At 43.7% G+C, this 23042-nt stretch overlaps 1 protein-coding gene across 31 annotated transcripts in view; it reads right to left on the reverse strand.

The window, feature by feature from the left end:
- Positions 1 to 21529, reverse strand: part of FOXP1 (forkhead box P1) — a 562577-nt gene extending 541048 nt beyond the window's left edge. For 22 of the 31 annotated variants that reach the window (XM_075938603.1, XM_075938613.1, XM_075938627.1 and 19 more), the window contains exons 1-2: positions 21206 to 21527; positions 19710 to 19808 (exon numbers count right to left, since the gene is read on the reverse strand). The gene's annotated coding sequence lies outside the window, so the exon portion shown is untranslated. Of the gene's footprint in view, positions 1 to 19514; positions 19531 to 19709; positions 19809 to 21205 lie in introns of those variants that run through there. The other 9 variants (XM_075938614.1, XM_075938618.1, XM_075938616.1 and 6 more) reach the window with 5 other exon arrangements.
- Between the last annotated feature and the right edge of the window lie 1513 nt (positions 21530 to 23042).

Consider the following 23042-nt stretch of genomic DNA (forward strand, 5'->3'; position numbering starts at 1 on the left):
GGGAGGCCCTGAGATTATAAATGGGACTCTCTTTCAATCCCCACATATATTACTTCAAACTAAAAAAATGTGTTTCAGCACCCTATTACTATGGAGTAACCCAAATCACAGCAGCATTGCTTTAAAAAAAAAAAAAAAAAAAAAAAAAAGCAGAGTAGTTTATATTGAACATAGTTGCAGGCACTAGTGGATTTACTAGTTTAAGGTTAGGCAGGAGTGGCCTGAGGTGGGCTGCGGCAGCTGGCCCCAGGCAGAACGCGCGATCAGCACCCCCGCCTGCATGGCCATCAATGGAGTGACATCATCATCGGGCACCCCAGGCACCCCGTTGAAGGCGGCGCCCTAGGCGACGGCCGAGTCGGCCTATAGTCACGGGCCGCCCCCGAGGTTAGGCCTTGTTTAGACAAGACACTAGACACTTCCTCACATATGCTGAGGAACACACACTTACACTGTTCCAGTCCTGGGCCCCTAACACTCCAGTCATGCTTAAACGGCCAATACAAGCAGATTTTACCTGTGACGCTAGCAGACCAGGTGCCAGCTCATGCTAAGGCCACAGGCCTCACTGAATACTTACATAGGCATAGCTGGAAACCAGTTTTGCGTACCTGTGTGTTAACAGATAATATTTTGATAATGCTAAGTTGATAAGAATGTGTATTTATTGTTTAAACTTCATGAGAACTCATAGGAGGCTTCATGCATTGTTTTCATTTATCTGTAACTTGTTAGACTGTAATAGCAAAAATTTACATTGTTTATACCTCTGTAACTAAATAATCCATCAGAGGAGAAAGCCACCTTGTGTAATGCAAAGGAAAAACTTTAACCAAAAAATGCTGATTCCTGCACATTTAAAGGGAACTGGTCATCATGTGTGATAATCAGAGATCAAATTAAAAGGAAGGGCATTCTTCTCTTTCTGCTCACAAAGAGCCCACATGGATAAGCATCCTGTTTTCTGTGAGAAGTTATAAGTATGGAAGCAAGAAAAAAATTCATCCTCTCTGGACTATGTGGATTCTAACAGGGCAGAATAACCGAAGATGGAGATTCCCAGAGCTAATCTGGTAGCCTTAAAAGGCTTTTGGGAAATTGGCAGATTACGACATCTCTGCTACTCTTTGAAAGTACAGATTATGACTCAGCTATACATATATTTTACCTGCTTTAACCTCTCAATAACTCATTTCTTTTTCTTAATAAACCTTTAGTTAGTTTACTGCAGAAGTGGCTATCAGCACCAAGTTTGGTATGAGATCTAGGATACCAACTGATCTGGGTTAAGTGACTGAATATATTATGACGGTCACCATCTGAACACATTATGATTTTTTGGTGTAAGCAAATCTCACATCCCACAGCTTTCATGAGTGGCAAGAGACTAGAGTGTCTTTTGGAGGGAACTATTATACGATTATCGTAGTACTTTAGGAGTTCACATTTGGTACTGGGCTGGTGAAAACCAATTATATATCATGCCACCAAGTTCTGAGGCAGGCACTCATAGTTGTAAGGCACTCCAGACAGCGTGACAGCACTTGAGGACTAGATTTCACCATCTCATTTACTCTGTGAGCAACACAAAAAACAGGTCACTGGAATACAAAGGCTAAAAAAGTCACTGAGCCACGGCGCAACCGCATCCGCTGGCTGCTTTACTATCAATTTAAAATGGTCTAACATTACCTTCTGATTCATTTTATTTCGTTCTATTCAGCTGACTGGTTTTCCGAGAGAAAGGGAAGCCTGAACAAGAAAAACTCCTGTTTGGTTTTGCTTCGCATGTGAAGAAAATCAAGGAAACTTCAAACCCGAGTACTATAGCTTTCCTGACCCTTTTCACAAATGGTTTAGCTCTGTGCCAAACTGCAGCATGACTTCACCACCTATAATCCCTGTGACACGTGTGAATACCTACACTATGCCAGATTATCAGTAAGGTGATAACACTTGTATACTGTACCTGCTTGGCACAATTTGAATGAAGCTCCCGCAGGTCTGTTAGCATTTCACTTCCTGTTAGCGTGCACCTGCACCAATTTCAAAAGCCATAAAAGCATCAAACATACGCTGCGTTTTGGAGCAAAGCTTTAAATAAGCCTGAGCAAACCTAACACTGGTTGACGACCATCCATGCTATCCACTGAACATCTCCAGCTACAGCTGGTCCTCACATAGGGCCAAGCAGAAGGTTTCGTGTACAGATACCAGAGCAGAGCAGGAGCAATCATTCTCCAGTTTGAACCATGTTCTCAATCTTTCCAGCTCAGCTAATATTCTACATACAGTTTTGTATACACAATAGACAAAACACACTGAATAAAAGTGACAAATCTTCATATGGTATAAGTCAGAGTAACTTGCCTGAACTCCAGGGAGTCACATCCATTTAAACCAATAGAGGATTTGGCCCTGTTTCCATGCCAACTTCTCTTTTTTTATTTGAAAGCTATACTAAGTAGTTAACAGGCTGCTTCATAGATTCATGTGTAACTGCATGTGCTTATCATCCAGTTAAGGCTTTGAAGAGCTGCAAGCAGTTAGAAATAGTCAGTCCTTGCCAAGAAGAGCCAATCTTCAGACCAGCTAACCTACTTACCGTTAAGGGAAAAGCAATGGGAGGGGGGGGAAAGTCTGCAACTAAAGAAAACCAAAATCATGCACTGGGTTTTTGAGCCAGAGCACACCAGTGACCTTAGTAACTGACAGCATTCTGTTAGGGAAACACTAAGGAGAGCCAGGCTTGTATCCGTTGTATAGACCTGATGCTATTGCTAAGGGCAGACATCTACCTCAGCAGCAAGCACAAAAGAGAAGCTTGAGAAATGCATGAAAGGTAGGAAAGGTGAGGGATCAAGGACAAGAAAAATTGGGTTTGCACCTTTGCTGCCTCTTGGTGATGCACACAGAAAGGCCTGAAAGTTCAGTAGGGAACTCTTTAAAAACACTGCCGAGTCTCTTTTCTGTACAGCCATCAGGAAGATTGTATTTTAACATTCTCAGAGGACCACCAGGAGATTTGACCATCCAACTAGATGGTCTTTGCTCTTCCTTTTTTCCATCCAGCTCACTCACTCTTTTGGCCCCAGGAAACTACTCCAGAAGCCAGACGCTTTTCCCACAGTTCCTCCAAGTGGTGAAGATTTTAAGAGTGGGGGTGCTGACACCTCACTTTACCCCTTTCTTCCCCCACCCCTCAGCTGAGGTGGGAAGTAAAGGCCTGGTATCCCACTGGAAGGAGGCATGCTAGCCCAGTGGCGGGTGGGGGAGGGGACGAGCGCTCTAGCTGGGTTCAAGCAGCCCCCCTCCCCGACTCTCCTCCCTTTAACAGTTAACCAGTGAAATATGTTTAACCTGCTAGCCAGTTAAATGGGATTTTACATCTCTAGTCAGGACCCCAAGCACGGAGCCAACAGCAGAGCCTGCAGGGCGTGGGAAGGCAGTTGAGAGTCTAGGCGATAGGCCGGGCCGGGACGGGGGGGTGGGAGGGAGGCTGCAGCATGCCCCGCATCACTAGTTTCTGTGCCTATGTTTCCTCCCCTCTCACAGCTGCTCCTGAAGCCCTGCTCCAAGAGAGGCAAGTTCTCATTTGTGCTAGTTCCCTCTGGAGCTTTGGGAAAAGACAAATCCAAAGGATCCTGCTGGCTCTCATCTTACCTCTCTCCTGCTCTGCCACCATAGAGGTGTTAACATGCCATAAAGTTGGCACTGCTAGACAAAATCCTCTCCTCCACTCATGGAAACAGAAGGGATTACAGAGGTTGTAAACCACTGACTATTAAGGTCCTTGCTCTCTACAGAACTCGGAATACCATCTTCATAGAGGAAAAGAGATTTTTCTATAAGTTAAGTAACTGCAAGGAAACCAGAGAACTTTTCTCTCTGGTTACAAGTTACAAAAGCCCTGGCATGTGATAGGCTGAACACTCAAAATAACGATCTTAACACACTTTCTCTCCTGACCACGTTTTGAACTCTTCTCTAATTTACTGGACAGTTAGGTCCACAGTTTGAGCCAGGCAATGAGTAGCAATGGCAAGGCACACAACACTGTGATTATCAGATGTCATGTAATAGTTTTAAAAAATTGAGAGTTCTAAAAACTCAGCATCAAACAATTTTGCAAAGGACCTAGGAGACTTATCAAGGCCTGACAAGAATGCTTCTCAGGTGTGCCAATTCCCTCTACCAAATATAGGGTTGGGTCCCCATTATCTTAGGGGCATAATCTTTATCTTTCCATGTGTTCATGAGAAAGACTGCGTCAGGAACAGGGGACTCCACAACACTGGCCTGTTGTCATAGATGAGCCAGGTGCAACAGCCTGTCTGTGGGGGGATTTAAAAATCTCTCCTTCTCTCTGTGTCTGTCTGTCTCTCTACAAGTCCATTTGTTCAAGAACTCCTTGATAAGATGGTAAGAGCGAAGGCCTCCAAATTTAGTATACAGATTCCTCGTCTCCTAACTTAAAGGAAGGTCAGGGTTTGGTTGTGCCACGACAACTGGAAGCCCCAGGAAAAGGACAGTATTCCATAGCATACAAAGGGAGGGGCTGCTGTTTCGAGGGATGTGATATGACAAATGGCCCTTGGGGCCAGTGAGCCTGCAGGGGAGAACTATGTGCAGTGTCCACTGGAGGCAGCCGCACCACCGAGTGGCACACTGTAAGTAACCCCCTACCCCAAACCCATTCCCCCTTCCCAGCTCTTGACCACAGTGCTGGGCGGGTTGCGAGACAATAGGTCCCAGGCCCCTGGCCTCCTGGACTCCCCTCCCCGCATATACACATCCCCAAAGCTCTACCCTGAAGACCTGGGCAACGCAGGTAAGTCTGGTAGTCATTGATATGCTGGGAGTGCAATTTGTGTGTGCCAATTCTCGAGGCATTTGCTGTCCTGCGTACTACATTCCCGCAGCCCCACTCTGTCTGTAGCACTATGCAGAGTGCTAAAACATATCCAGCTCTTTGGGAAGGGCCTGCCATCAAAACAGTAAGAAGAGGTCCCAGCACAGACAAGCCTCCATAACCAATGTAAAGTACCGGTAAAAACCCCAAACAAAACAAATTTTAGTTGGTCAGTAGGAGTGGAAGCACTTTGAACCTGAAGTTATGTCACGAGAGAGGATGTAGGCAAATGGCAAGGTAGATTGGTAGGGGTCAGGTAGAGACACACACATATACAGGAGGAAAAAATCATGCTACGAGAAAAGAAATATTTGAATGTGGTTAGAACAAAGTATTTTCAGAAAACTTCTAATACAACATGACCCCAGTCTGAAATGCTCTCAGACACATGCATGCAACTCCCACTGAAGTCATTTGGAGCTGCCTGTATTTATGCAAAAGAACAATCTGGCCCATTATATTTAGGTACCGAAGGGAGGGTTACATTTTGTGAGCCATGAGCCACATTTTGAAGTCCTTTCTTAAATCAAGCCATTACCCAGAACAAATGGAAAATTTGACTTGAGAGTAAGGACTATATTAAGGCAGCAGGATTTGCTTCAATATGTGGAGCAGTTAGCAAAGCCTGGAAGTTAGAAAGCACAATGAGTAAATGTATTGGGCTTCCAGAATCGGAATGCCGAGATCAGATTCTATATTTGGAAAAGAACATGGATAGAGGTGGTCTGAGCTGTCCAAATCACAGACACACCCATTTGGCACAACTGGCATGCTCTCCAAGTGAGACAGGGCTGGAATATTGCAGATCAGAACTGAGGTATAGATAAGGAAAACCAAACAGAGGCAGTAAGAGAGACAAAAAAGGGAATGAAGTTTTTAAGATCATACAATACTTTTGATAATGGCACATTGTGCTCGCTATACAATATTTTCTTTAACAAATCAGACTTTTTCCTAGTAAATAGAGCCCTATTAATATCTTAGTGGAATTGTGTTATGCTTATCTTGCTTGATCTCTCTGTAAAATTTGTATCTCTTACTCCATGATTTCTGTACAAGTTAAGCAGAGTGAATACTGTATGTTTAATCTTAATGTAAGTGGGGGGGTGGAGATTATGACTTTATTCATTGGTTTTGGGGAGGTGCTACTTTATGGGGCAACATATCTTCTTTTACAAAAAGTTTATACTAAAGAATGGAAGGGCCTGATTAATACAAACTAAGAATCTACTGTTTGGTTTGAGTTTCATATATTTAACTTTTTGTGTTTCTGTCAAACCAGACGCTTAAATAAAATATAGCCAATCCAAGTAGCTGCACAAAAAAACTATCTAGCAATCACAGGCTGTCCAAGACAAACATCACTGAATGGCCAGAGCCAGTAGATTGTGCTGAAACCAAAGCATTTTATCTTTCCTTTTAAATTACAAAAGATGATCATTTTACTCAGCAATGACCCTTATTAAATTGGAAACTCTGTACATCAGAATTAAATATGTTCTATCTACTCAGAATGAAGTGTATTATTTATCACTAATATTTAATGACAAAAAACTGATAACTTTCTCAGATTATACCACTGATTTCCTCTAGTCATGCACCATTGGTTCTGTTGGTCATTAGCATTATCACAGTGCATAAACTCTGGCTTATGCAGCAAGTTTGATAACAGAGCTAGAAGCCTGTATCTACTATTTTTCAGATTGTTCAGACTGACTAGTTTACGTCCGTGAGAGTCTATTATAATCCTTAAAAAACCTAGTTAATAAATTTCCATTTCCAATAACATGCTTATGCATAGCAAGAATTTATAAGCAAACAGAAAGCACTCACTAAAAACTCAGTGAGCCACTTAAACTGGGCAAGTGCCCTTTTCTGGTAAGCGTATATTTAAGCTAGTCTTTAAAATAAATAGAATATCTAGTCTTCTCCAATTTGATTTTTAAAGTAGTAGAAATATGGAGAACTGTCTTAATATTTAAGTTTACTTCACAGGTACTATACTGCATTTCAATTTTTAAAATGCGTGCTGTAGATACTGTTTTTACAGCAAGTGTGATGCAAGACGGCACAATTCAGACCAGCAGAGGTCTGAGTCACGCCTACCCTGCAACTTCGGGGTGCTTTAAAATGACTTGCTCCAGTAACTCCCACCTAGCCTGCCCACAAACAGCCTTCCAACATGCAAGCCACGCCCTGCATGTCTACATGTAACAACAGCCTGACAATTACACGCTGACTCTCACCAGCCTGTGTTATACTTCAGCATGACCCCAACACACTTCCATTCCCAGATCTTCTCCAGAAATGTATGACCTGTATTTCCCAGCCCTGTCCTGCGCAACAGAAATATTTCTAAGTCTGCCATTTCTCTAAGGAGGAATATACCATTTTATTACCTTAAATAGCATTACCCAGATACTTCAACTTAAATTCACTGGATTAGAAACAATAACTAGTTGACCTATTACAAAAAGATTTTAAATGAGGCATACAAGTAAAAAAAATGATTTCAAGAAAAAGAAATAAAGTACTTACTGATGCTCTGTCTCCCACCCCCTCCCTTTTTCTTTCTCTCTCCTCTCTTATTTATTTCGAGTTTTCATATCCCCAACTCATAACTCCAGTCATCTGAAGAAGTGGGCTGTGCCCAAGAAAGCTCATACCACCATCTACATGTTTCGTTAGTCTATCAAGTGCTACCAGACCATTTGTTGTTTTTTCTGAGAGGGTATGTCTACACTACCCCCGCTAGTTCGAGGAGTAACGGTAGTTCGGAATAGGCACCCTAGTCCGAACTACCTAGTTCGAGCCCCGTGTAGCCGCGCTACACGGGGTTCGAAGCAGCGGGGATTTAAAAATGGCGGCTCCCCGCTTATGCTAATGAAGCCCGGGAAATTCAAATCCCGGGCTTCATTAGCAAGTGCGGTATGCATACATTACCCTCCTAGTTCGAACTAGGAGGGTAGTGTAGACATACCCTAACAGACTAACTCAGCTACCCCCTCAAGCTACTTAAACTATGTTATTTGCAAAGCATGCTTCAACAAATTAGTGCCCAAACTTTCAGGTCAGGACAGAGAATGATCCCTGACTAGAGTCCAATGGCTATTTGCCTTTGTTGACTTCTTAGGCACAATCCCAGAAATAGAGAGAGTGTCTTGGTGTGCCATGTTTTTTTCCAGTCCTCCCCACCCTTGAAAAAACATTTCCAGCTGAGAACCAAGAGACATACAGTCTACATGGAAGGATGTTCCCTGCTGGGTTTTTTTTAACCGCTTTGAGCTTTCTTTCCCTTCCTGCTTGATGACTATTTGCTACTTAAATGCAAATTAAATAGACCTCACATTTCTTTCTTTAGGACAGATCCAGCTGACAATGTCTGCTTGGGCAGGGCTTTGAAACGTGTTCATATTAAGGATGTAAAAATTTGTTTTAAAAGGTAACCGGGTAACCGCTAAAAATCTTAGTGGTGACATGCTGTGGGCTCTGCGGGTTAAAGCTTAAATACGCTTTATATTGCAGAGCCTGCAGTGAAGCTTCCTCCAGAGCAACTCGTTGCTGCCACAGGGAAGCTGCCTCCCCGGAAGCGGGACTGGCAAGGACTGCGGGCCCTGTTCCTGGAGAGGGTTCACTGCAGGCTCCTGGGAAACCAGCGTGTAATCTACAGCAAGGGGGGGGGGGGGGAGAGGGGAGAAGAGCTGCCAGCCCACCATGGACAGGGGCTGCTTCGGCCGCCAGAGCAACCCCGGACTGCAGTAAGCCCCACGGGGTAGGAGCAGCACTGTACATGGGGCAGATGGAGAACTGCTCCAGCCCCCTACTGGTTAGCCGGAACTGGTAAGCACTAACCATTTAGGGTGATGCTTACAGGTTAACCTGCCACATCACTAGTTAATATCATACAGGGGAATCTCATAACCTCACATTCCATGGTGCCACACATTTTATCAAGACAATAATGACCAGCAAATTATGAATTTTCAATTGACACCTTACAAGGCAGACTTTGTACAGAGATTACTACCATTCTGTGTAGGATTTCAAAACGGGGGGGGGGATGGATTCCGTCACAACGTGTTTACATCACTTACTCAAGTGTATTGTGATGAGTATCTATTTGAATCTCAAAAAGGTCTTGTTACAGGTTGAATCTCTCTAGTCTGGCACCCTCAGGACCTCACTGGTACCGAATCAGAGAATTTGCCAGATCACAGGAGGTCAATATTGTCTAACTGTATTACCAACACTTCCATTGCTTACTGGGTGTCTGGGGTAAATCAGAGCTAAATAACAGCACAGAACACAGAGCCAGAACTGGTGGCTGTAAGCAAACTTTATGGGACTGCAGGGAACTTGGCTACACCCATGATAAGCGGACATCTGGTTAACTAAAATCATGTCAGACCACAGATGTTGCCAGACTAGAGAATGCTGGAGTAGAGAGATTCAACCTGTACTGAAATGAAGGATGTAAAAAACAAACCAAAACAAAATCAGTGTGATACCTGCTTTTTACAACATATCCTAAAAAACAAAATCAAAAAACAAACAAAAACCCACACAATTGTACTGTAGATAATACATATCCTAACCATAACAGAGCTGCATGCTTTTAACACATTCTTGTTCAAACCATTCGGAAGGGCAAGTCATGTTTCTTTAGAAAAATACATTTTATTTTTAAAATGTTTACTATACAACATCACCAGAGTGCACATCAAAGTTAACGAACAGGAGAACATCGTTTGACTGACAAATAAGATTTACTATGGACAATTTGAGAGAGCCTTATCCTGCCCCCATTTAAATCAATATGGAGTTTTGCTTCAGTGGAAGAGAACTGGGCCCTTGTCACAAGCATTTAGTTTTAGAAAAAAGTAATTATGTTAATATCTTAGTGTTACAAATCTATCCATGGCATGACTTGAATGAAGTCAACCGAGTCTACTGGGAGACATACAGACCAAGGGCATCTTTATAATTCTGCACTGGCATCAAGACTGTTGGTTAAGTGAAAGCAGAATTTGGACCAGGGTAATCCCAGTGATTTAAATGGAGATCCATTGGGTTTATACCAGTATAACAGGCAACAGAATCCAGCCCCATTGCTATATATTCCCATGCACTGAAATGCACTTATTTATGAAGTCCATCCACTCTGTCAATATACAATAGATTTTTAACAAAGAGTTTGCATTACATGGGTAAAGGGTAAAACAAAAGGAGCCCTCTCTGTTGGAAGAAGAACAGTTATGGAAGTAGAATGTGCCCATTTTAGTATCACTGCTGCTACTACTACATCATGCGATTTGCCTGGCTCAAGGTGAACTCAGATGTGTGTCAAATTCCAGGGTATTCGAAATGGTTGTCATTATAAAAGGAACTACAGCAACCTCACAAACGAGGACCACACACTGCACTCTACACAGAAATAATCGATCTCCCAGCAGGCCCAAGCCAAAGTAGGGGACAACACACGGGGATACAAGGCCCAGCCACGTACACTAGATCAGATGCTCCTCAACATTTCCTGAAAATACAGCTTGATAAGAGCTAGTTTACACATCAAAACCAAAAAAAAAATTGAAGTTTTGGTGCACAAATTTAGTGAAGAAGATTTTCACCATTTCCCCCACCCCTCCAGTTTGGTCTTGATAAGTGATTCACCAACTTAGTATGCTTCACGGTCACGTCCCTGCCGCACATCTGTTCCACCCCTACCTTGCTCTAGCCTAAATCCCTGTAGAAACTGCTAGTGGTGGGCGCTACTCTACAGCGTGCCTGGCACCTAAAGTCTCCACACAGCTATCCTCCATCAAGCACAGCATGACCACAGCACAGACACTGCTTTTAAGAAATTTAGACCACTGACCATAACCGCCAATTCCGTGGGTGCTCTTGGGCTGGTGCACTCCTATGGAAAAAATGATGGGTACTGAGCACCCACTGGCAGCCTCCCGCCCCCCAGTGCTTTCCAATCCCTCTCCCCAGAGTCTCCCGCCTGGCAGCTGGCCCAAGCAATTAGCACTTCCTCCCTCCCTCCCCGTGCCTCCTGCCAGACGCAGTCAGCTACTCTGAGGCATGTGGGAGACAGGCGGGGTGAGCAAGAGGGAGGAGTGAGGACACGGCACGCTCTGGAATGGGAGTGGCACTGGGTGGAGAGAAGCAGGGTGCCAGTGGAAACAAGGTGTGGCCTTGAGGGAAGGGATGAAGTGTGGGCAGGGCCTGTGGTAGAACTTGCAGGTCAAACACACCCAGCACAATGGAAAATGGATGCCAGAGCCACTGACATTAACAGAACTTCTCCCTGAACACAGAGCGTGGGAATGGAGTCCCAAAGAACACAATGAGTTGCTTCTAGCGCTAACCAAAGTTTGTCTTACATTCAAAGATGACAGAGCTCCTGGCTCACTGTCAACCAGCTTATCATTGCAACAAAGAAGCCATTATTAAAAACACCCAAGGTGAACGCATTAAGATTTTCAATTTCATAATCCCGGAGTGCTCAGAAAATAAGATCTGCAACACCGCAGCTGACAAAAGCCAGAAAACACTCTTCTGTGCAGGTTGCATTTTCTATCAGACCATCATATTTTAAAATCACAAAAACAGTTATTACTATGCCAGCAACATCATGAGAAATCCTTTGAAGGCCTTCTCCCTGGCTTGCCTCTTCAGGGGATCTCTACACTGCAACTAGACACGTGCAGCTGCTGGCCCGTGCCAGCTGACTCAAGCTTGCTGTGCTCAGGCTAAGGGGCTTTGCTACGTGCCAGACACGTTCAGGCTTAGACTGAAGGCTGGGCTCTCGGATGCTAAGAGGGGAGAAGGGTTAAGGGCTGCAGCCAAGCCTCAACATCTTCACGGCAATTAAACAACCCCTTCTCCTGAACCGGAGTCACTTAGCACAGGCCAGCCATGGGGTTTTAATTGCAGTGTAGACATACTTCACTACCACCAAAGGGTAACTAAGGGTAAGTGGTAAACTTCTTAATAACACGATTTAATTAATAAGATGCTTTTTAAAAGTCTGTCTGCTCTTCCTAAGAAATATCAGTTAATTGCTTAATTCTCCCTAATGAAATGATTAACATTCTTTCAACGAAGAAGACAGAAATGATTTAACATTACATTGCAAGTTTCATTGAAGAGGCAGTGACATTAACACTACTCTTCCTCTGCACTGCTGCCTCCCCTCCTTTTGTCAGTTCCATTTTCCATTTTACTCAGCCTCCTCAACCGAAACGCGCTCCAACATCTTGACACAACTATCTGCCTTGCTGGTTTGTTGTTGTTGTGAAACCAAGTGCTACATTCCAGACATGCACAGTCCTGAGAGCAAAAACAAAGAGTTAGTCCAGCACTATGGGTCAGCTTGAATCTTGCCTCAGATCTGAATGAGGTATTAAAATTGTGATGCCCTTAAAAGAAAATGTAAAAGGAGAAACAATGCTGCTATTCTGGAGTGAGTATGGAACAACATGAATAACCTTTACAGTGAGTAATGGGTAAAGGCTACATGTGCCGAAATGAGGAGTGTATTTACAGTGTTAGGAGAAAAGGGTATTTTGGTCTAAGGATGGAATTTTCAGTAGCCTCTAAAAAGAGCTGGGTGCATAATTCTTTTAGACAAACCTAATACTGCAGTTAAAAACCTCTGGCTGACCCACGTCAGTTACTTTGTCTAAGATGCTGTTATAACTGCGAGGTGGAAGGGTCCCAGAATTTGGGCTGGAGATTGAGCCAGAACATCTATATACCTCAATTACACAGCTCCATGCCAGCTGGCATAGGCCCACAAAAAAATCTAGTTGCAGTGTAGACATACTCTCTGGCACGGTTCAAAACAGTGCCTTTTCAACCAGAGAACCTGAAGAGCCTACTCCGCTACCACCACATTTATTGCATTGTAAAGTAGGTCTGGTTTGGTTTTGTTAGAAAAAAAAGGAACATACTGAGAAGGTTGATTTTTCATAATTAGCTGAAACTCTGGACATGTAACCAAGCCCCCTCATCATTTTCTCTTCCTTTATCACAATCTTTTAAATAGAGACATGAGATTCTATTGCTTTCATTCTCTCTATTTCTCTCTCCTAAAAACACTTTGCCATCATTGGTTCTGCTATCTAAACTAGAAACAGTGCATGTCCAATCACATAAAACTACAGAGGGTTTCCCAAGATGCCTTGGGAAGTATGACTGATTTAGTTTACTGATGTGTTAATATGCTTAATCTACTAATTAATGAATAAACAGCTTGCCTTATGAACCCAGGGGAGGGATACCAAGAAGAAAAGTAGAGAGAGCCCAAGGAAAGACATTTGACCCTAATTGCTAGCAACAACATGACAAAACTAATTGGGAAGCACAGCTCAAACCAAGACACAACATGAAAGGAAATGTCTGGATTCTAGGGGTGAAACTAATAAGGAGGTTAGTGGCTCCAAATCAACTTGCCCAACTATGCCACCTTTTGCATGACTTCCTATTTTAGCAGCAGAGAAGCCAATGCACCCAAGTATAAACTGTCCCCTTAGCCCTTTGCGGGAACAAGAGTGTATGCCAAAGGAAAGCAATCACCTCACACCCACCTCTTCCATAATAAAGCCAGCCTACACGTAGTTCCCGAGTTTTTGAACAGACTAGTCTAGTCCACATAATTCCCCTCCTTCTTTACAGGTCTTAATTCCCCTCATTCTTCTTCTTCCTCATCCTCCTTCCCCGCCGACTCAAGTGGATTGACCAAAGCACTTGTTCAGAGCCTGGGAGAGCAAGACTGCCCTACCAATCTGTCAACCAGTCACCACAGCATGAGAAAGCAACACTCATGCTGTGCCCTTGCTATCGGGAGGATAGCAACACCTGCACTCGGAAAGTCTTCATGGGGCTGTAAGTGTTACACCCAAACTCAGCTTTCCTACATGCTGGCACAGAGCACAGTACACAGGCATGATTCTCCTCCTGTTCACACCAGCACAGTACAGACTTCGGTGGAGTTACTCCTGATTTACAAGAATGAGAGGGGACAGTCAGGCCTTGCGTCTTTAAAAACACACACACATACACACACACACACCACAAAATGGTGTCACATTTTAGAAAGGGGTTTGTAGTTGGGGTTTTTTAACATCTGAAAATCAAAGCAACAATTGTAATAGCAGCATTTACTGCAGTGCTGTGCTCTGGGCCATTTCAACCTAGCCACAGACAGAAGTTGACTTAAAAATTATACATCCAGCACAACCACACCACGCACACTATGAAATACTGCATTGCATAAGATCTGTTTTAACAGAGTTTACATGTGAATTAACAGGCTAAGTCATTAAGGAAATAGGCACTTGTCATAAAAACATAAAAATCACAAGCACCGCATGGAAAGAGTGATTAACAGTGAACACCCTCTTTGAGGTTCATTTGAATAAAAAAAAATTCTATTTCTTCATAATATTTTCTGAGACCATTCCTACCAAATGGGAGATTGGGAAAGGTCTATCACCTTGCATCTATTGTAACACAGACATAAGTAAATATTTCATTATACGGCTTCCATTTCAGTAGATCTGTCAAGATATTTACAGGGTTTGACAGTACTTCTATATTTAATTAAATTTTCACACTCAAACTTTAATGTAATTTAAATAGATTATTAGTTGTCAGAATATAGTATAAATTTTGTTTACGATTTAGTTACTTTAAGTACTTACATTGAGGAAACTCATTTAACCCCATGACTGAGTAGCATTAAGTGTTGAGATGAGACTTCTAAAGAGCTTCTATTGCCCTTTGCACTCTTGCAATAATCTTAAATTACTACAACTTAATTGCAATTTCAAGGCACTAAATCGAGATTTTTCTGAATAGCAGGAGGGTCAGTGGTAGGGGAGAATCAGAGCCCTAATGAGGTACTAGGTTCTTTCTAAGCGGAAGCTGGTTTTGTTCATTTTTTTCCTGTATTCTCAGTTGTTTATGGAACATTATTTTCAAAACTGGATTGAATAAATAATTATGCAGCTTACTTTGAGTACAGGTCTCACAAACACCTTGTTATACACAATAGTGTGCACTTCAGGTATACAGGAGATTAGTGTCAGGAGAACAGAAAGACAGAACACCCTAGATTTCACTTGTAGCAAAGCCTGGAAGCTTCAGGGACTAGGTAGATTTAAGAGAAAAAAAAGAAAGAAAAATGAAAAAAAATGTTAAAGTACTCAAGACATTCCAATCAATAAATGTCTGATCTTCTAAAACTGAAGCAGCTCCTTAAATCTTTGGGTAAAAAAAAAATCTAATTAATAAAAACATTAGGGAAATCAGAAAGTTTGTATCATTAACTCTTTCCTGATTACTGTATTGTTTATTCCTTTTTACTTCCTCCACTCAGAATACAATGATGTCACTGGGTATGACCTATTGTAGCTGCCATTACGAACACAGCAATAGCTCTGGGAACCAAGCTATGTAGTAGTTTAAGAGATCAGTAAACTGTGAGCGGTGCTTCAGTTAAGAGCAAAAGAGAACAATCCTACAGACAGCCAATCTTGTTAATTTCCTACTGCAGTAAGAACACATGCAAAGCATTCAGCTTAACAAAACCATTCAAATCGTGATTTTACTTCTCCATGGCCCAGATCCAAATAGGCATGTACAGTATATAACTTTCAGCATGCAAAGTCACTAGGTCCACTAGTGCTCAAGTTATGCACAGGCTTCACTGCTTTGCTGGGTCAGGCTCTCTGAGAATAACCACCTATACTGCAAATATGCTGGAAGAGTCCAATGCAAAAATGTCTACAAATTAGACCCACTCATTTAATGAGCGTCTTTGACTAGTCATTTAGCAAGTATTGTGACACATGTGCGAGATAGCAAGCTATATTCATCTGAGACACTTGCAGTGCCTAGTCATAAAGGAACAAGCTGCAGTACAGACAGAGTGCAAGCCATTATTGTTGTTTTTCCATTTTTTATTTTTTTTTTTGGTTGTTATCACAACCTTAATGCTGAAACCAGTCATTATTTCCTTCAGGTTTTTAAATAAACTTTTGCCCTCAAAAAAAACTCTCTTTTTGAGGTGACTATGAAAAACAGACAGTAAAGAATGTTTGGGGGGGGGGGTATCGTTACCTAAATGCATAATCCACTGACAACGTGCAAAATATGTATTCACCCATTAAGCTCAGTCGCTTCTATAAGGGCCCAATCCTGTTCTCACTGAAGTCTGATAGAAGGTTTGCTATTGGATTTTTCTTTCAGTGAAACCTGATAGGCCCTTACATGAAACTTCAGTGCAACATGCATTTACAGAAGGTAAGAAAAGGCCTGAATCTATGCAGTTCCTGCTCAAAGGAAACCAACTACCTGTGCCAATCTAGTTACACTTTTCTCCAACTCTTTCTCAGCTGCATAAAACATTTCAGCTCAGGCCCTTGAAGTTGCAATTAAACTGTAATAATTTAAGATTACCACAAGTGCAAAGGGCAGTAGAAGCTCTTCATGAGACCTCTCGCCACTTAATGCTACTCAGTCTTGGGGTTAAATGAGCTTCTTTACTCTAAGTACCTTAAACCAACTGAATCGTAAACAAAATTTATACTATTTTCTGACAGCATATGATCTATTTAAATTTTATTAAAGCACTTCTGAGAAAATGTACAAAGACAAGAACCCCATCACAAAATATAAATAACTGAACACACTTGCTGGAAAAAAAAGTATCACAAAAACATGTTGTATGTAAGTGCACATGTTATATACATTTTACATACAGGTTAGAAAAAATATTTCATGAAATTACAGTCATCCAATTCAAACTATCAATATAAAAGGCCACAAGAATACTTAATACTTAACTGTATTCCATAAAAAACCTTCCTGTTTACTACTAACCTTTCCCTTATTCTTTTACAATATCATGAAACAAAATAGATTTGAGAGTCTTACATGTTTACACTATTCTCATAGTAATAATGTAGGTCAAGTTTAAGCTCTGTTAAACAGCGATCTTCTCTAATAAAACAGTATTATGCCACATTTGCAATACAACAGTGTTGAATGTACAATTCTTCACTTAACTCTTTTTCCTTTGCGTACCAGTATAAAAGCCAGCTGGGTTGTTATTACTATTCCTGGTGGAACTGATTTAAGGAGAAAATGTTTTTTAACAGCTATAAACATTACGTATTATCCAAAATGGCTTAACAGCATACATATGTATGTTTAACATGCATACTTTAATTAGAAAATAAAAAGTATATGCTATAAAAAGCTACTGGGTTTGCAATAAGTTGTGCAGGATGATGATGAAATCTTAGGTTATAAAAAAACAGTATAACGTGCTTATTGTGTGTCTTTACTGCCAATTAAAGAAATATTTATTTGGTGCAGGCTTTTTATTATGCAATACATGTATATGTGTAATTTCCTGATTAATATGCATTAATGTAGCAGCTTTTTACTTAATTTGAAAAATCTCTATTTCCATTGTTTTAAGATATTTTATATCAAGAAACTAGATGGTGAATCACATTTGCAGAGTTGACACAAGAGTGTTTGAAGAGGAGTACAGAATCCTACAAAAGGTTTAAAGCAATATAAATAATGTAATTTGACAAGTTGACACTTACATTTTTCTCAAAGTAAAACAAAATAGAATACACTATGCTGACATTTGGTACTATGCTTTTTGTGTAAAGAAAGTAATAATTAAGTTTATCTAAAGATTTTTGTAAAAATTAGGACATGGCCAAAAAGATAAAACCTTGCTTGATATTATATATAGAAAAATCACCTGTTTTCTAAATTCCAAGAGTTGAGTTACATTTAAAAAAAGAAAAAAAATTGTGTCGTCTACACCAGAACACCACCTTTACATGCACACTTCTTTTAATGGCAATTCAGAAATACTGAACTTTAGAGGTGAACTTCATAAAACTTTAAGTTTTTGGTAACATGATGTTCGTGAACTTCATAATTCTTCTCTATAATTCTAGTTATCGTAAATAATATCAAAAGGAAAATCAACTTAAAACTGGACACACCACAGTCCCAAAGTCTGTTTCATTAACTAGTTCTGCAAGTCAGAATCTGAAGAGATAGGAAAAATACTGAATTGAAAATACTATAGATGTTTCTCTCAAAAGTTATTTTTTGGTTTCACAACAAAGATCAGCATTTATAATGGTCCATTTCTGGATAAGTGAACATATAACCTTGCTGCCTGATCGAATAGTCCAAAGCTTTCAGTGAGGCAGCTCCTGACAACAGCCCAGCAGCAGATTTGTTTGATCTCTACTGCCTTCCTTAATCTGGGTTGTCAAGGTTCACTTGTTGGAGGCTGTTTACTTACTTTTTTCAAAAAAGCGATTTTTCCCCTCTCTCTCTCTCATACAATGACTAATCCAAAGACTAAGGGGAAAGAATGCTGCCAATGCAAGATGTTAAAGCTACAATACCTTTTTGCAGTGAGATTTTGGCCGCCACCTTTTGAATGGTGACTAGTGGAGATTCGTCTCCCACCCATCACCATTTCATTCTATATAATTGTGCGATAGTTCAAATAAAATTTGGGGCAGAGAGGGGGATTTTCAACAGAGAACTTGAAACCAAAAGTCCAAGTTTCCCCTCCTTCCCTTGATCTCAATATGGTTTCAAAGATGCATAGTACACTCCCTTCTGAGATCTACTTTGTTCTTGTAGAACTCAAAATATTTGAAAATCTCTCAGGCTTAACATTGCAGAAAAAAACCAACAACAGAATTTCACTTCTCAATCATATAAATTGCAAAATACCATTAAGTATTTCAAACATCTATTTCTGCCTCCAACAAAATTAACCCAAAGATAACTACTACCTTAAGGAGCCTGAGTAGGACTTGTCTTTAAAAGTCATACTTAAAGTCACTATCTGCCTAGTTAAGAGAATTAAATTAATTATACTGACATTCTGAAAGTTAGATAACCAAAACAAATGTATAAAAACAGAAAAAAATTAATTTAAAGCAAAATTTTTTTAAAAAAAATATGTATAATTATTCAGTACCACAGGATTCAGAATTGTATCCTATACAGACACACGCTGTGCAAATATTGTACACATTACTCATTCACACAACAGTTACTAAAAGTGAAACCCTAAACTTTTGAGAGGCTAGGAGATTAAGCCAGAACTCTTTAAAGTGGAATTCAGAAGCATGTGTAGCTCTTAAATGAAATGCTTGGTAGGAGCATTATGTCTGAAGAGTTGACACTGACAGCCGCCGTTTTTTTTGTTTTTTTTTAAAAGGGCCATTTTAGGAGTTTTTTGGTTCACTACAAGCAAAATTTTAAGACCAATGGGTAGAATGAAGGCAGGCTAAAACCAACACACTTTGCAATCGGCAAAGCAATGGCATTTAAACACAATGAGTTGGAAATAATTAACAGTTGTAAAGTGGAGTGGGGGAGGGAAAGGACTCATTGTCACTATATTTTATAGCAGCACTTACACTGTTAGCCAAACTCTGATCCGAGGTTTCCTTATTTAAAAAAAAAAAAAAAAGATAACTCCGTGTTAATACATCTCGCCGCCTGTACTCCCCACCCCTTCTGTTTCACTGACCTGAAATAAACGCTTCAGCTTCTAGCTTCTCTAAGCTGGTCTGTGCCCTTTACGATAGATGTTCACCTGGTTTCTCTTTATTTGGGAGTTTACTGTTGGAGCGGGGAAGTTGTGTACACGTGTGTGTGTGTGGGGGGGGGGGGATCCTTTATACCCTTATATGTAAAAAGCCTCCGCTGATTTTCCTATACTTACCGGGAGACAGCAGGGAGAAAGGCTCTGAGAGTGAACGAACGCCAGTACACAGCTTCTCAGTAAAGTCTGCTGCTGCTCCGGCAGGCAAAACTTTGGGCTCTACGGTCGAGAAGAAACCAGGGGTTCTTTCAACAAGTCTCCGGAAGGCAGGTTTGGTAAAGGGGTCGGAGGGGGAAGGGGGAGAGTGTGCTGTGTTTAAGGGGAGGGAGAGGAAGAAGAGGAGCCCTGAAACACTTGCAAGCACCGGGATCAGGAAACAGATCTAAGGACTTGAGTAAGTAACAGGATCTAAAAATCTCCCCTCATCCCCAGGCATCTGAGATGCGCGCTTGCAGAGGGGCAGCAGGGGCGAGTGGCAAGGGTCGGGTTTGGAGTTGTAAATGTTTATTCAAACACTTCGTCCAAGGCGAGCGAGGCAGAGGCTAGCCAAGCAGCCGGCACCGAAGGCTGGGCACGATGCACCGGGCTGGGCGTGCGCGCATGTGACACGGGCGACTCCGGCGCAGACATCTGGGCTGACTGATCTAGAAGCGACAACAGGTGGTATGCGGGGGGGGGGGGGGCAGGACTTGCTCAATGACGTGTGGGGGAATCAAGGTCGTCCCCCCCCCCGCACTGGGGGGGAGGAGGGCGACAGGGAGAGGTGACAACCCGTGGCCGCAACTTCGCCGCGGGCTCTCCGCGCATTGCCTGCAACCGCACCGCGGGGGCGCCCCTGCAGCCAGAGCCCCCAGCCAGGAGGGCAACTCCCTGCAGCCGTCCCGGCTCCGGGGAAACAAGCCCAGCCGAGTCCCGGGGAAACTCAGCGTGGGCAGCGCCTCTCGGTGCGCGTGTGGCTGGAACTGAACGGAGCCTCCCCCGCGTCTGGCGGGCTCCCCCGGGGAGAGGGGGGGGGGGGGCGGCGCGCTCCTCCCCAGCCAGGGCGCAACTCCACGGGAGCGCACCACGGCGGGACAGCGGAGCGAGCGGGAGGCGAGCCCAGCCCCTGCCTGTGCGCAGGGGGGTGTGCGCCCGGGGCCTGTGCGTGAAGTTCACAGGAGGAAGGGACGCAGGGGGCAGAGATGGATAAAAAGTTTCCAAAGTGAGAACTGAAGGGGAGAGAGGCGGTTCCCCCCCCCCTCTCCGAGCGCCTGGGGAGCGGCACTTGCCCCGCCACCCGCGTCTCTGCCCGGCGAGGGCGCCCGCCAGACGAGCCCTCTCCAAGTCGCCGCGGCGCGGGGCTGCTCCGGCGGCAGTGGCCAGCCGCCAGCTGCAGGGACCAAGCCCAGAGGTGAAGGAGCCGCCGCCTCTCCCAGGGCATTCGCTCTGATTTATGCAAACAGCGTGGCGGCCAGCTCGCATCCCCCCGCCAGGCGGCAGGCAGAGGGGGGCACGTGGAGCTGGGAAGGGGGGGGGCAGAGAAGGAGTTGGAGGGGGGGGGAGGAAGAGAGGGAAAAGTGAAACAAACAAGAAGGAGCCTGGAAAGTGGAGGAGAAAAGCCAAAAAGCCAAACTCACCCGCTGGAGACGGCCGGTCGGTGCCTCCCCCCAGCGCGGGTGAGTCTGCCTGCCCGTCCCCTCCCTTCCCTCTAGCCGGGCAGCCCCATGCGCCGAGCCCGGGCAGTAGGCACAGCGTGCAACAGCCGCACAATCAATAACAATAGAGCCCTCCGCTCGGGACTAGCTTCCAGGGGAGCCTGCACGCAGCCCAGCAGGGCCGGCGGGTTCCCCCCCTTGCTCCCAGCCCCCGCCGCTCCCGGCTCGGCTCCAGGCGCCTTTGCGCGGCCGCTCCGGAGTTTGGCGAGCGGGAGGAAGGAGGAGAGGCAAAGCTGGAGGGGAACGGCGGGAGGGGGGGGGGGGAGAGAAAAATAACACCCCCGCGGAGGGAGATGTTGTTATTTTTTGCTGTTGTGAGTCTCTGACGTCACATCCACCTGCTGGGTAAACAACAAGGCTCGGTGCAAAGCGCACACACACAAAAAGCAACACACGCGCGCGCGGAGCTCGCAGTTGCAAGAGAGGGAGAGGAGCCGGGGGCAGCGCAGCCGCGGGGGAGAGGATGGGGTGGGCTGCAGGGCTCGGCGAAGGGGGGGAGCCGGGGAAACACCCCCCCCCCCCGCGGGAAGGGGGGGTTGGGAGCGGGGTGCGAAAGCTGCGCGGTGGGGCAGGGGCTGGGTGGGGAGCTCGGCGAGCAGCAGCCCGCACGGGCGAGCGTTCGGCCGCGCCGTAGCCATCGGCTCTGGCCTCCCCTCGCGGCTCCTCGGCACTTGCAACCATGAAAGGCGGCGAGTTCGGGAGGTGAAAGTTCAGCCGAAGGACAAACCCCCGTGTGCGAGGAGCCGGGCTCGGCTTACAAAGGGCACGGAGCGGGGTTAGAACACGCGCGCCGGCGGCACCAGGGAGGTTCCTGCCAGCGAGGAGAAAGTGCCTTAAAAATCGCGAGTCGCTTGTTGCCCCCCTCCCCCTCCCTTTCTAGGAACAGGCTCAGCGCCTAGGACGGCGAGTTGTTCCACACAAGTTACCTGCGAGTACTGCAGAGATTCCGGCCAGGAGGAAAGGGTTGGGGGGAGTTTTACATCCAGGGTTCAGAAACAGGGATGAGATTTGTTAGCGGGTTGCAACCAGGCTTGAAGTTAAATCGCCTGAAAGAAATCCAATAAAGGAGGCCGGGGATGCTTAATAAATGCCGCATTATTTCTAAACTCTTAGCACTAAATTAACTCCCCTCCTTAAAAAAGAAAGATACAAAAGGGGGGGGGGAATAGGAGGGGAACCACTGAAGATTCATATTGCTACAGCCATAGCAGTAGTGGCTAGTTACTAGCATGTGGGCATTTCTTTCATTCATGCAGTTTGGAACAGTCTTGCTGCTCACAAACCTTTTTGCCTTTTAAAAACACTCTTGTTTAATATTCACCCATAACATGGTCCAGGCCTTTCTTTAAATGAATCAAATTTATAGTAACTGAAAAATGATTTTTGCACAACCAATTTATAATTCAGGACCTTTTAGGAGGCTCCCAGCACTTTGCAAAAAAAATGCTTCCCCAAATCCCTGTAAAGTAGGGAACAATTGTTTTATAGATCCATGTATATATGAGGCACTGAGAGGTTACATTAGCAGCCTAAAATCATGCAATGAGTCGGTAATAAAGCTGGAAATAGAATCCAGAATTCCTTGCCACCCAGTCCTGTGGTCTAAGCCCTCTCTTGCTATTGTGCTTCATATAAAGAATTACTTGCACTTGTCTATTAATAAATAATACATCTAAAATAACCAATGAATATTTTGTCCTGTTTGTACCAGTGCCAGGCAGAGGAAAAGACCAAATGCTAACTCAGAGTGTTGCATGAG

Source organism: Pelodiscus sinensis, chromosome 11, assembly GCF_049634645.1.
Source record: "Pelodiscus sinensis isolate JC-2024 chromosome 11, ASM4963464v1, whole genome shotgun sequence".
Lineage (NCBI taxonomy): Eukaryota > Metazoa > Chordata > Testudines > Trionychidae > Pelodiscus > Pelodiscus sinensis.